This window comes from Hemiscyllium ocellatum, chromosome 2, assembly GCF_020745735.1.
Source record: "Hemiscyllium ocellatum isolate sHemOce1 chromosome 2, sHemOce1.pat.X.cur, whole genome shotgun sequence".
NCBI lineage: Eukaryota > Metazoa > Chordata > Chondrichthyes > Orectolobiformes > Hemiscylliidae > Hemiscyllium > Hemiscyllium ocellatum.
The window spans coordinates 87,484,160-87,496,420 of NC_083402.1; the positions used below are offsets into that span (position 1 = coordinate 87,484,160).

The 12,261-nt window shown below is 43.0% G+C and overlaps 1 long non-coding RNA gene across 1 annotated transcript; it reads right to left on the reverse strand.

Moving 5' to 3' along the window:
• Positions 1–6: 6 nt before the first annotated feature.
• LOC132828216 (uncharacterized) lies at positions 7–12,110 on the reverse strand. The gene is made up of 3 exons (XR_009646087.1): positions 12,017–12,110; positions 1,706–1,791; positions 7–30 (listed from the first exon to the last, which is right to left on the reverse strand). It is a non-coding gene; the product is annotated as an uncharacterized LOC132828216 (long non-coding RNA).
• Between the last annotated feature and the right edge of the window lie 151 nt (positions 12,111–12,261).

Below are 12,261 nucleotides of genomic sequence, written 5' to 3' on the forward strand. Positions count from 1 at the left end.
ATCTTTTGTCCATGTTCCACATTGAGTACACTTGGGAAGAAAAATGTTAGATTTCAACTTATGAATTTTTTTTAAAACTGCATTTTGAAGAATCTGGTACTGTTTAAGAAGGGAACAGATCTGGTAGACAGGATAGGAAGTACAGTGCAGATGAGTTTTCAGAAAATCTTAGAAAGCACACCATAGAGCAGACTGCTAGAGACAATTTAACAGGAGACTGCTGGAGACAACTACAAGGGGAGAGTCCAAGTTGGAATAAAAACATTCCTGCAGGGAGAGAACAAGAAGCTAGAATTAAAGATAGTTTTTTTTTAAAATGGCTCAAATTAAGCACAGATGTCACACAGGGATCTGTTATAGAGTCACAGAGTGATACAGACTCGAAGAGTGTGGTACTGAAAAAGCACAGCCGGTCAGACATCATCTGAGGAGCAGGAGAATCGACGTTTCAGGCATAAGTCCTTCATCAGGAAAGACAGCATGGAAACAGGGCCTTTGGCCCAAACTGGTCCCCTGTTGACCATGGTGTCCACTCAGCTAGTTCCAACTGCCTACATTTGGTCAACATCCCTCTATTCCTTTCCCATCCATGTACCTATCCAAAACTTTTTTTAAATGTTGCTATTGTGTCTGCCTCAACCACTTTCTCTGGCAGCCAATTCCATACATGCACCACTGTCTGCATGAAGAAGTTGGCCCTCAGGCCCAATTTAAATCTTTCCCCTCTCACCTTAAACCTATGCCCTCTAGTTTTCAATTCCCCATCCCTGGGAAAAAGACGACTATATGCATTCCTATGTCCACATTTAATAGATGTGTTTATCAATCATTAGATTAGGAAGCTGTCCGTGCCTGGCAGGCTCCATCCATTCCACAGTAATTTTTACAGAATGGTGGCAAGGGTGGAGCGGGTCCATCTATCCATATGCCAACTTAAGATGAAGTAAAGGAGATCAATAGAAATTTTCCAGTCAGCTTCTAGGTTTCTCTGGTAACAGGGCCAGTTTAGTTACCCAGAGGCAGCAGAGCCAGACCTCTGCCTGGCCACTTGGATAAAGCAGCAGTCTCAAAACATTTTGCAGAGGAATCCTCCTACCCTGGCCACAATGGTGTAATTTTTAATTTAAACTTAAATTGCTTGCGAGAGGAAATCTCCATTTTGAAGCACCCTTTCCCTAAGTTATCTTCTATTGATTCCTGCTGCTGCTTTTATGTTGGACAGCCACTGATAGATTCTCCAGAGTCATGAACCCACCTACCACCCTTAACTGGGTGCTTGTCTGCTCTTTGGCCATTAATTGGCCACTATGGAGAAAATCACGTTTAAAACTACTTCTCCATATAATGCAGGCATTTAGCCTCCACTTCAGCCTGAATGAATGTCCAGAGAATGTCCATGTCAGCATTTAAGAATCATTTGAATAAATGGTTGTAGGAAGAAAGAATAAATTGGCATGGGTACAGTGTCAAAAATAGGCAAATGTGTAAGATAAATCACCAAAGAAGGCTGTTTGAACCAAATGATCTGCTTCCCTTTCTAAGAAATTGAATTGATTTTTAGATAGTTACTGTAGTTCATTTGTTTGGTTACAAGGAGTAGAGTACAACAGTAAACATTGAAATTATTCAAACAGACTTAAAATATGTAAAATTTTGCCTTTGTTTAATTGCTGAACAGCAATGTTTCAAATGATTTGTGACCTACAATGGCCTTTGATTGAAGTCTTTACACCTCAGGGAATTACTGCTGTGGTGATCCTGTGCATACTGCTGCCATTGTTCCATCCAAACCTGACAAGAAAAAGAAATATTACCATTAACCAAAAGATTGTCCAAAGTAATCATGCAACTGTGGCTAACCTGAGAAGTTCAAGAAAGGGTTATACTAAAAGAAGAATTGTTTTTTTAAGTTGGCAAGCATGAGGATAGGGAGGGTTTAATAATTCAGTGAAGATGACCAAGCTTATGTTAAAGAGGAAGAAAATAGGCAATAGACACAACACAGATTGTGAAAGTTTCTGTGGCGATGTAAAAAGAAAATGATTAATAAAAGTAAATGTGGGAACCTTAGAAGAAGTGGAAAATTATAATCACAAGACTGTAAAGCCATAAAACATAGAAACGGAGATAGGCCACTCAACCAATCAAGGTTAGAGTGGTACTGGAAAGGCAGGTCAGGCAGCATCTGAGGAGCAGGAAAATCGACATTTCGGCCAAATGTCCTTCATCAGAAATGAGGCTGGGAGCCTTGGGAGTGGAGACATAAATGGGATGTTCTCTGAAGCGTTCTGCGAGTAGGCATCCAGTCTCCCCAGTGTAGATGAGACCACACTGGGAGCAATGGATATAGTAAATGACATGTGTGAAAGTGCAGGTGAAACTTTGATGTATGTGGAAGGCTCCTTAGAGGCCTTGGACGGAGGTGAGGGGGAGGTGTGGGTGCAGGTTTTGCAATTCCTGCGGTGGCAGGGAACAGTGGGTTGTTAGGGGATGTGGATCTGACCAGGTAGTCGCAGAAGGAACTGTCTTTACGGAAAGCGGACAGGAATGGGGAGGGAAATATATCTCAGGTGGTGGGGTGCATTTGTAGGTGGCGGAAATCACGGAGGATGATGCGATGTAAGCAGTGAGGTGGAACATGAGGACTGGGGAGTGTTCTGTCCTTGTTGTGGTTGGAAGGGTGGGGTTCCCGCATGGTACCCCCATGGGCCCCAGCTATACCTGTCAGCTATGTAGAACACTCTATCTTCTGGAGTTACACCAGCACCACTCCCCACCTTTTCCTCCACTACACTGATGACTACATCGGCGCCACCTCGTGCTCCCACGAGGAAGTCAAATAGTTCATCAACTTCACCAACACATTCCACCCTGACCCTAAATTCACCTGGACCATCTCTGACACCTCTCTCCCCTTCCTGGGCCACTCCATCAACGGTGACCGACTCAACACTGGCATGTTCTACAAACTCACCGACTCCCACAGCTATCTGGATTACACCTCCTCCCACCCTGCCTCCTGCAAAAATGTTATCCCTTATTCCCAATTCTTCCACCTCTTCTCATCCGCTCCCAGGAGGAACAATCCCACAACAGAACACACCAGATGGCCTTCTTCTTTAAAGACCGTAATTTCCCCTCACACGTGGTTGATGATGCCCTCAGCGCATCTCATCCATGTCCCATACCTCCACCCTTGAACCCCACCCCTCCAACCACAACAAGGACGTAACATACCCTGGTCCTCACCTTCCACTCGACCAACCTCCGCATACATCGCAATATCCTCTGCCATTTCCATCACCTACAAACGGACCCCATCACCAGAGATATATTTCCTTCCCTACCCCTAATGTTTTTCATAAAGACCATTCCCTTCACAACTACCTGGTCAGGTCCACGCCCCCTAACAAACCATCCCCCCTCACTGGCACCGTCCCCTGCCAATGCAGGAATTGCAAAACCTGCACCCACACCTCCCCCCTCACCTCCGTCCAAGGCCCCTAAGGAGCCTTCTACATCCATCAAAGTTTCACCTGCACTTTCACACATGTCATTTACCATATCCGTTCCTCCCGATGTGGTCTCCTCTACATTGGGGAGATTGGACACCTACTCGCAGAGTGCTTCAGAGAACATCTCCCAGGCACCAGCACCAATCAACCCCACTGCTCCATGGCTGACCATTTCAATGTCCCCTCCCACTCTGCCGAGGACATGTAGGTCCTGGGCCTCCTCTATCCCCACTCCCTTACCACCCGATGCCTGGAGAAAGAACTCCTCATCTTCAACCTCGGGACCCTCCAACCCCAGGGCATCAATGTGGACTTCACAAGTTTCCTCATATCCCCTCCTCCCACCTTATCCCAGTTCTAACCTTCCAGCTCAGCACTATTCTCATGACCTGTCCCATCTATCCATCTTCCTTCCCACCTACCCGCTCCACCCTCCCATCTGACCTATCACCTTTACCCCACCTCCATCCACCTATTGCACTCACAGCTACCTTCCCCCCACCCCAGTCCCACCCTCCTCCCATTTATCTCTCCACCCCCAAGGCTCCCAGCCTCATTCCTGATAAGGGCCTTTGCCAGAAATATCGATTTTCCTACTCCTGGGAAGCTGCCTGACCTGCTGTGCTTTTCCTGCACAGTAATCTTGACTCTGATCTCCAGCATCAGCAGTACTCACTTTCGCCTATTCAACCTATGAAGTTTGCTCCACCATTCAATCAGATCCCCTCTTTGTATTATCCTCACCATTTACCTTCCCACTTATTTTTGCATCATCCACACACTTGGTTACAATTTATTCACTTTCCTCATCCAATTAATACATATTGTAAATAATTATGGGCCTAGTGCTGATCCCTGTGGTACATTTCCCATTATCGGTTGCCGTCCTGAAAATCACAGTGAATAAGGAAATAGTGGAAAGATTAATTGTTACTTTGTATCTATCTTCACAGAAGTCATAAAAACATAGTAGGGAACCAAAGGTTTTGCAATAATTAGAAACTTGGAGATAGTATTATTAGTAAGAATATTGTGCTGTATAAATTAGTAGAACTTCAAATCAACAAGTTACTTGGAGTTAATGGCCTGCATCCCAAAACATTGAAAGGAGAAGCTACGCAGATAGTGGATTAATTGATTTTACTCTTCTAATAGTCCCTAGTGTATCAGAATTCTTAGCAGAAGCAGTAATGCAGAGACTCGAACCAACAGCCTTCCCTAAAATCCAACCCAAGCTATGTGGATGACATCTTCATCATCATGAAACGGAACAAATTAAAGGAAACCTACAAGATCAATAACAACATCCTTGCTAGCATAAATTTCACCAAACAGGAAGAGAACAACAACAGACTCCCTTCCTAAATGTCACAGTGGAACAAACAGTCAATGCAGAACTGTGTACCAGCGTCTACAGGAAAGCAACACACACAGATCAGATACTCAACTACAGGAGCAATCATCCCAACATCCACAAAGCTTCATCAGGACACTATTTAAATGAATCACAACACACTGCAGCACACAGGAATTACGAGCAGCAGAAGAAAAATACCTATACAGCGTATTCAAGAACAATGGATACCTGATAAACACAGTCCGCCAATTCAAAACAACAAACCCAAACAAGAAGACACAACACTCTCAGAGACTCTAGCCACATTACCGTACATCAAGGACATCTCGAGGATGACTACCAGACTCTGACCCCTTGGCATCATGGTAGCCCACAAACACTGAAACAGCTACTGATGAACCTAAAGGACCCTATATCAACAATCAGCAAAACAAATCTCATTTACAAAATATCCTGCAAGGCAGGAAATTAGCCACCAAGATACACGAACACCAACTAGCCACCAAAAGACATGACCAGCTATCAATAACGTCTTTACACACAGACAAAGAAGGGCACCGCTTTGACTGGGACAACACATCCATCCTCAGACAGGCTAAACAGTGACACGCACGGGAATTCCTAGAGGCCTAGCATTCAAACCGGAACTCCATCAATAAATACCTAGATTTGGACTCCAAGCATTGGACCCCATTTACCAATCTCTGAGAAAAAGAACTGGAAATGATATCACCCACCTTAAAAGACCAAGACACATAAACAGAAAGTGGGACAAAACACAAGCGCATCAATGGACACTCACTGTGGTGATGAAACATTTGAGAATGAACCTACCAGCTCAGCAACCAAACTTACAACCTGAACCACAACCTGAGCTACATATCTTCTCAAAACTTCCACTCCCTAGTTTCTAAAACCCCAGTGGAGATTAGTTCCACTTATGTGAAACAACATCACTGGAAAAGCTGTTAATATAAGACAGGCACAAAGAAATCCAATAAGAAATTCAGAAAAGAATTCTTAACCCAAAAACATGGTAAGCATGTGGAATTCACTTCCACACAGAGTAGCTGAAGTGAATATTATGGATGTATTTAAGGGGAAGCTAAACAAGCCTATGAAGAAGAGGGAATTAAACAGTTATGATGATAAATTTAGTTGAAGGAAGATGTCAAAGAGCTCATGTGATGAATAACTGCCAACATGGACTGGTTGGGCCAGATGGCCTGTTTCTGTGTCACGTGTCATCTGTAATATTATGTAAAATATATTGGGGCAGCAACAATTAAAAACCATGTGGGATACCATGGCAAATAAAGGAAAACAATTATGATCCTGAAATCAGAGAAGATCTGCTGAGTTTCTCCAGCATTTTCAGTTTTTATTTCAGATTTCTAGCAACCACGGTATTTGGTTTTATTTTCTTTGTAATTTCTAGTTTGCTGATATTTGTGCACTAGCTGCAGAATCAGAGCTGGTCATGCAGCATAATATAGACTTGTTTACAACACATGTTCACAACATCAGTATAAAAAAGAAAGTGAAGTTATGAGCCAGCCTGTTCCAGGAAAGCCCCATCCTGAGCCTAAAATTTCAGCCTATGACCAGAAAATATAATTTGCAAACTCTCTCAAACTGTGTCTATTGATGACAGCATACAAGCAAGATTACCAAAGCTAGTGTAGCCTTCAGTAGACTTTGAACGAAAAGGAATAAGTGTGCCCATCAGACTGAAAACCTATTGAGCATTAGTTCTGTCCACTATGCAGTGACATGCAAGATCTGAACTATGTACCTGCATCACACTAAACTAGCTTACTTGACCTGCTTTGGAAGCTTCATCATATTGAGGTAGTAACAAGTGAGGTGGACTGTTCATTCACCCAAGAGAAAGGACTGCAGATGCTGGAGATCAGAGCGGAAAAGTGTGGCGCTGGAAATGTACAGCAGATCAGGCAGCATTCGAAGTACAAGAGAGTCGATGTTTTGATCAAAAGCCCTTCATCAGGAATATTCATTCATCCAGAGTGACTAACACTCATTTATTAAAACAAATCTTGAATGGAAAGTCTGTAATGTTTGTAATAGCAATGGAAGCACAATATGGAAACACTGAGGTTTTGCTTGGGAATTTTGATATTGATTCTAGGTTCTAGAAGAAAATTGGTTAGGAATGCTGTGCCTGACAAAATCAAATAAGAAATATGCAGATTCATTTGAAAGCTAGCACATATCAAAGGCCAAAAGAAATGCAAGGACCAGAAATTCTCAGCCAGCTGCTTGTCCAGAACTCAATCATCTTCAGAATCCTGTTCTATTTGCAGCAGAAACTTCCAGGCACAGCTTGGCTTTAGCAGTCACTTACATACTCACTAGAACTTACCAATATCCAAGACATTGGATCTTGGACATCTTCACTTCGAAGGACAAGCAACACGGCTGGTAAGGGAGGAGAAAGTGAGACAGAGATCACTGTGCAGATTTGTCACCATGCTTAATTGAAACTTTTCATATTGTTAATTGGTCTTCTTCTGCCCTTTATTTTGCTAAGCTGTTACTCTGGAAAGGATGTGGATGTCACCAAAAGGAAGTGGATACCAGGTCCAATAGTTTGTTAACTAAGAAGAAATAATCTTCCAATGAAATAGAGACATCTGCTGAAAACAGGACCATAATTTCAGAGAGACTGGAATCTTGTCCCATAATTATAAAAAGGTTGTTAAATATGTAATAATTGTATGCTGGTGGTGGGTGTTACTTGCAGTTTTACTTGACCCGATAAGTGAAACTGCAGGAGTTCAAGTTAGGAAGTATGTGTTCATAATACTTAACTCTGTAAAAAACTGGATAAGTGATTAAAGATTGGCTCAAGTATTGTTCATAATATTTAACTCAATAAAAAAATGGAAAAGTAATTAAAAATTGGCTCATTTACTTGCTTTCAACCAACCGGCTAAATAAGTTGCAATAAAGAATGAAAATCCTGAGCTCTTGCACAGTCAAACCAACACAGTCACGAGTAAAACATAAAATAGAGTATCCCAAGCTATTTGCTAAACTACTAGAATGCAAATCCTTATAGCACAGGAACCCAAAATAAACAATGTTTACATTGATGCTAAACAGGGAAACTCCCATATCACTACAAGAGATGGTACAGTAGTGCAAAAGAATTGTCAGCAATACTTTTTTCTGTCAACAGTCTTGTTTGAATCATTGTCAACAGAAAAAAATTAAAGTTGGTTTTACAGGCTGGCGTAATGTAATCAGGATCCTGCAGTGGCTGCCAATTTACAGAGGAATCTAGATTATCCAAACGACACAAGTGGGGAGTATTTTGTTCAGATAATCAAATGCTGGACAACAGAGTTTAGCCAAGCATTGAGACCTTATGATCTTGCCAGATAATCTGAAACATGGATAATCGAATGCCGGTTAATCGAGGTTCCAAATTAAAAAAGATTCTCCCAGTGTGGAACAAGAGGAAAGAGGCAAGTTGCCTTTCAACCAACAATGAGCAGTGACACCTCTGTAAAGACACTAGCTGGAGTCTTCAAGGAGATGGGCTGAAAAGTGGGATCTGCTTCTGTTTGGGGACAGGTCAAGTTTCTTCTTGCTATTTTACCTACTCAACTGATTACATATGCGGGCCCAGGTAAAATGCCAAATTTAATGAGGAGGAGTCAAAAAGCATCTCCTCAATCATTCCCTATAATTTTCTTCCTAGCTTTATGGGCCTCCAAAGCCTGTGCACAGCAGTGACTTCTGGGATCCAGAACATCAGAGCAGTTTGGAGAGGCCATTGGTCAAGGGGTTCCTCCCATCCATATCAAGAACATCATGAACAGTTTTAGGCCCCTTATGTCTAAAAAAGATATACTGGACAAAAAAAAACTGCAGATGCTGGAAATCAAAAATTATTGAAAAAACTCAGCAGATCTGGCAACATCTGCGCAGAGAAAGCAAAGTTAATGTTTCCGGTCCAGTGGACATTCCTCAGAACTGCTTGTAGGTTAGGAAAATGTGGTTATATATGCTACAGAAAGGATGATGGGAGAGGGGAGGAGTAAATGATAGGTGGAGATGGAGCCCAGATGAGAGTGAGAGAGAGAGAGAGTGAGAGAAAAGCAATTGGGCAGACAAAGAAATGTGTAAAGGTCAGTCTGGGGGAATGAAAAGCTGCTAATGGAGACTGTTAGTAGCTGACAATGGGTTGTCTGTGGTAGCAGCCCATATGATGACAAGGCCTCATGAGTGGGGTTGAGATAAAGATATGGGAGAAAGGCCTAAAATCTTTAAAATTGATATTGGGTGCAGAAGGTTGCAGGGTTTCCAAGTGGAAAATGAGGCATTGAAATGACAGGCAATGGAGAGCTCAGGGTCATTTTTGAAAATGGAATGTAGGTGTTCTGCAAAGCAGTTGCCCAGTCTGTGCTTTGTCTCCCCACTGTAGAGTAAAAAATGAGGTCTGCAGATGCTGGAGATCACAGCTGAAAATGTGTTGCTGGTCAAAGCTCAGCAGGCCAGGCAGCATCTCAGGAATAGGGAATTCGACGTTTCGAGCATAAGCTGATGAAGGGCTTATGCTCGAAACGTCGAATTCCCTATTCCTGAGATGCTGCCTGGCCTGCTGTCCTCCCCACTGTAGAGGAAACCATCACACTGGGCTGCTACCACAAACAATCCATCCTTTCTCCAACACATATAACAACCTTCTCCTAGGTACAATCAGTTCTGAAGAAGAGTCACTCAAACCAAAACATTAACTCTGATTTCTCTCCATAGTTGCTGCCAGTCCTGCTGAGTTTTTCCAGCAATTTCTGTTTTCAATCCTCCTATTGTATCTAGTTAGATATTGTTACTAGATGACACTCCTTGCAAGTGCATTGAATATTTAGCCTAAAAGTGCTTGGAGGTGCAGTGGACAGCAAAGAGGATAACCTCAGATTACAACAAGATCTTGACCAGATGGCCCAATGGGCTGAGAAGTGGTAGATGGAGTTTAATTCAGATAAATGTGAGGTGCTGCATTTTGGGACAGCAAATCTTAGCAGGACTTATACACTTAATGGTAAGGTCTTAGGGAGCATTGCTGAACAAAGAGACCTTGGAGTGCAGGTTCATTGCTCCTTGAAAGTGGAGTCGCAAGTAGATAGGATAGTGAAAAAGGCATTTGGTATGCTTTCCTTTATTGGTCAGAGTATTGAGTTCAGGAGTTGGGAGGCCAGGTTGCAGCTGTACAGGAAATTGGGCTGAAGAAGGGCTTATGCCCGAAATGTCAATTCTCCTGCTCCTCGGATGCTGCTTGGCCTGCTGTGTTTTTCCAGCACGACATTTTTCAACTCTGGTACTCCAGCATCTGCAGTCCTCACTTTCTCCCAGGAAATTGGTTTGGCCACTGTTGGAATATTGCGTGAAAGTAGGCTGGGATTGTTTACCCTGGAGCGTCGGAGGCTGAGGGGTGACCTTATAGGAGGTTTATAAAATTATGAGGGACATGGATAGGTAACTAGGCAGGGTCTTTTCCCTGGGGTCAGGGAGTCCAGAACGAGAGGGCATAGATTTAGGGTGAGAGGGGAAAGATACAGAGGAGACCTACAGGGCAACGTTTTCACTCAGGGTGGTACATGTATAGAATGAGCTGCCAGAGGAAGTGGTGGAAGCTGGTACAATTGCAACATTTAAGAGCATTTGGATGGGTATATGAATAGGAAGGGTTTGGAGGGATATGGGCCAAGTGCTGGCAGGTGGGACGAGATTGGATTGGGATATCTGGTCGGCATGGATGGTTTGGACTGAAGGGTCTGTTTGCATGCTGTACATCTCTATGACTCTATAAATGCAGCATTATTAACATAGCCACACAGTAAATGGCACATTATCACCACTAATTTGTTGCCAATTGGTCCACAATATAAACATAATAGTGTGACTTGTAAATCCAAATCAGCTTCAGTAACAAACACTGCACAATGTCAGTAGTGTATCCACACCTGGAACAGAGACAAAAACCCTTTCATAACAACAGGGATATTTCAACCACAATCACCAGTCCTGAACCGTCAATACAACCTTAGGTTGAGTGGAGAAAGTTTCCAGTGTGAATTAGCCTGGCAAGCTAGTGAGAGTGTGAGATGTGTTTTTCTTAATGCACTGATCTAGAGCTTTATTGGGTGATGACACTCATTAGGGCTGCACATCCTGGCAGACTGTTCACTGCAAACAGCCAAATCTAATGGTTGCATTGCCAAGTCAGCCCAGCTTTATGCCTTGGTACTTCTACCACTTTTGGTGTCTTCTCCTCTTCTTTCAGTCATGATTTCCTTCTCCTGCTGAGCATCAGGAACATAAGGAATAGGAGTAGGAAAAGACCATACAGTCCATTGAGCCAGCTCTACTATCCAACGTAGTCATGATTAATCAAGTTAAACTCCACTTTTCTGAGAGCCCAAAAGTCTGTCTGTATCTGCCTTATAGTATACAAAATGATCCACAACCCTCTAAGATAGAAAATTCCAAAAATTCACATCCAACCAAACACATAGATTTCTCCATATCTTAGTTCTAAATTATAGCTCCCATATTCTGAGAGCTGGCTGATAGGTCGGGGAATTTCTCTCCACAGATGCTTCTAGTCCTGCTGTGCTTTTCCAGCAATTTCTGTTTTAGATCCTCCTATTACTTATTGGTTCTGTGTTACACCTGGTTAGATACAGTTACTTGATTAGAGTCTAGATTACATTAGGCCTTCATTCCTGATGAAGGGCTTTTGCCTGAAACATCGATTTTCCTGCCCCTCCGATGCTGCCTGACCTTCTGTGCTTTTCTAGCACCACTCCAATCTAGACTCTGATTTCCAGCATCTGCAGTCCTCACTTTTGCCATTGTTTACTTGATGGCAAGTCTTGCAAGTGCCTGGATTATTTAACCTAAAAGTGCTAGATAAATGCAACCAGTCAGTGTCTATCCTATTAGGCCTCTTTAGAATCTTAAATGTTTCAATGAGATCACCTCTCATTCTTCTAAATTCCAGAGAATACAGACCCTATTTACTCAGCATTTTGGGATAACCTCGTACACTCCAGGCACCAATTTAGTGAACATTCACCGTACACTAGGTGCCTGTAACTTTTATCTGACTTACGTCCGGCACGGCTCTTTTGATCTAAGTAGGTGCCTGCATATTTATCGAGGATGGAGAAGTCCGATCAGTTGCGAAGCCAACGACTTGCAGTTACTCTCTGTTTATTATTGTGTCCTAGCAACATCACTGCCGGCTGGTTCGGACCTTACAAAAATGGCAGCCGGAGATGGGGTGTTACTGCGCGTGCGCCGAGCGGCTGGCCGGTCGGTCTCCTTTCGCGCCTGGGAGGTGGAAGTGGATTGGCT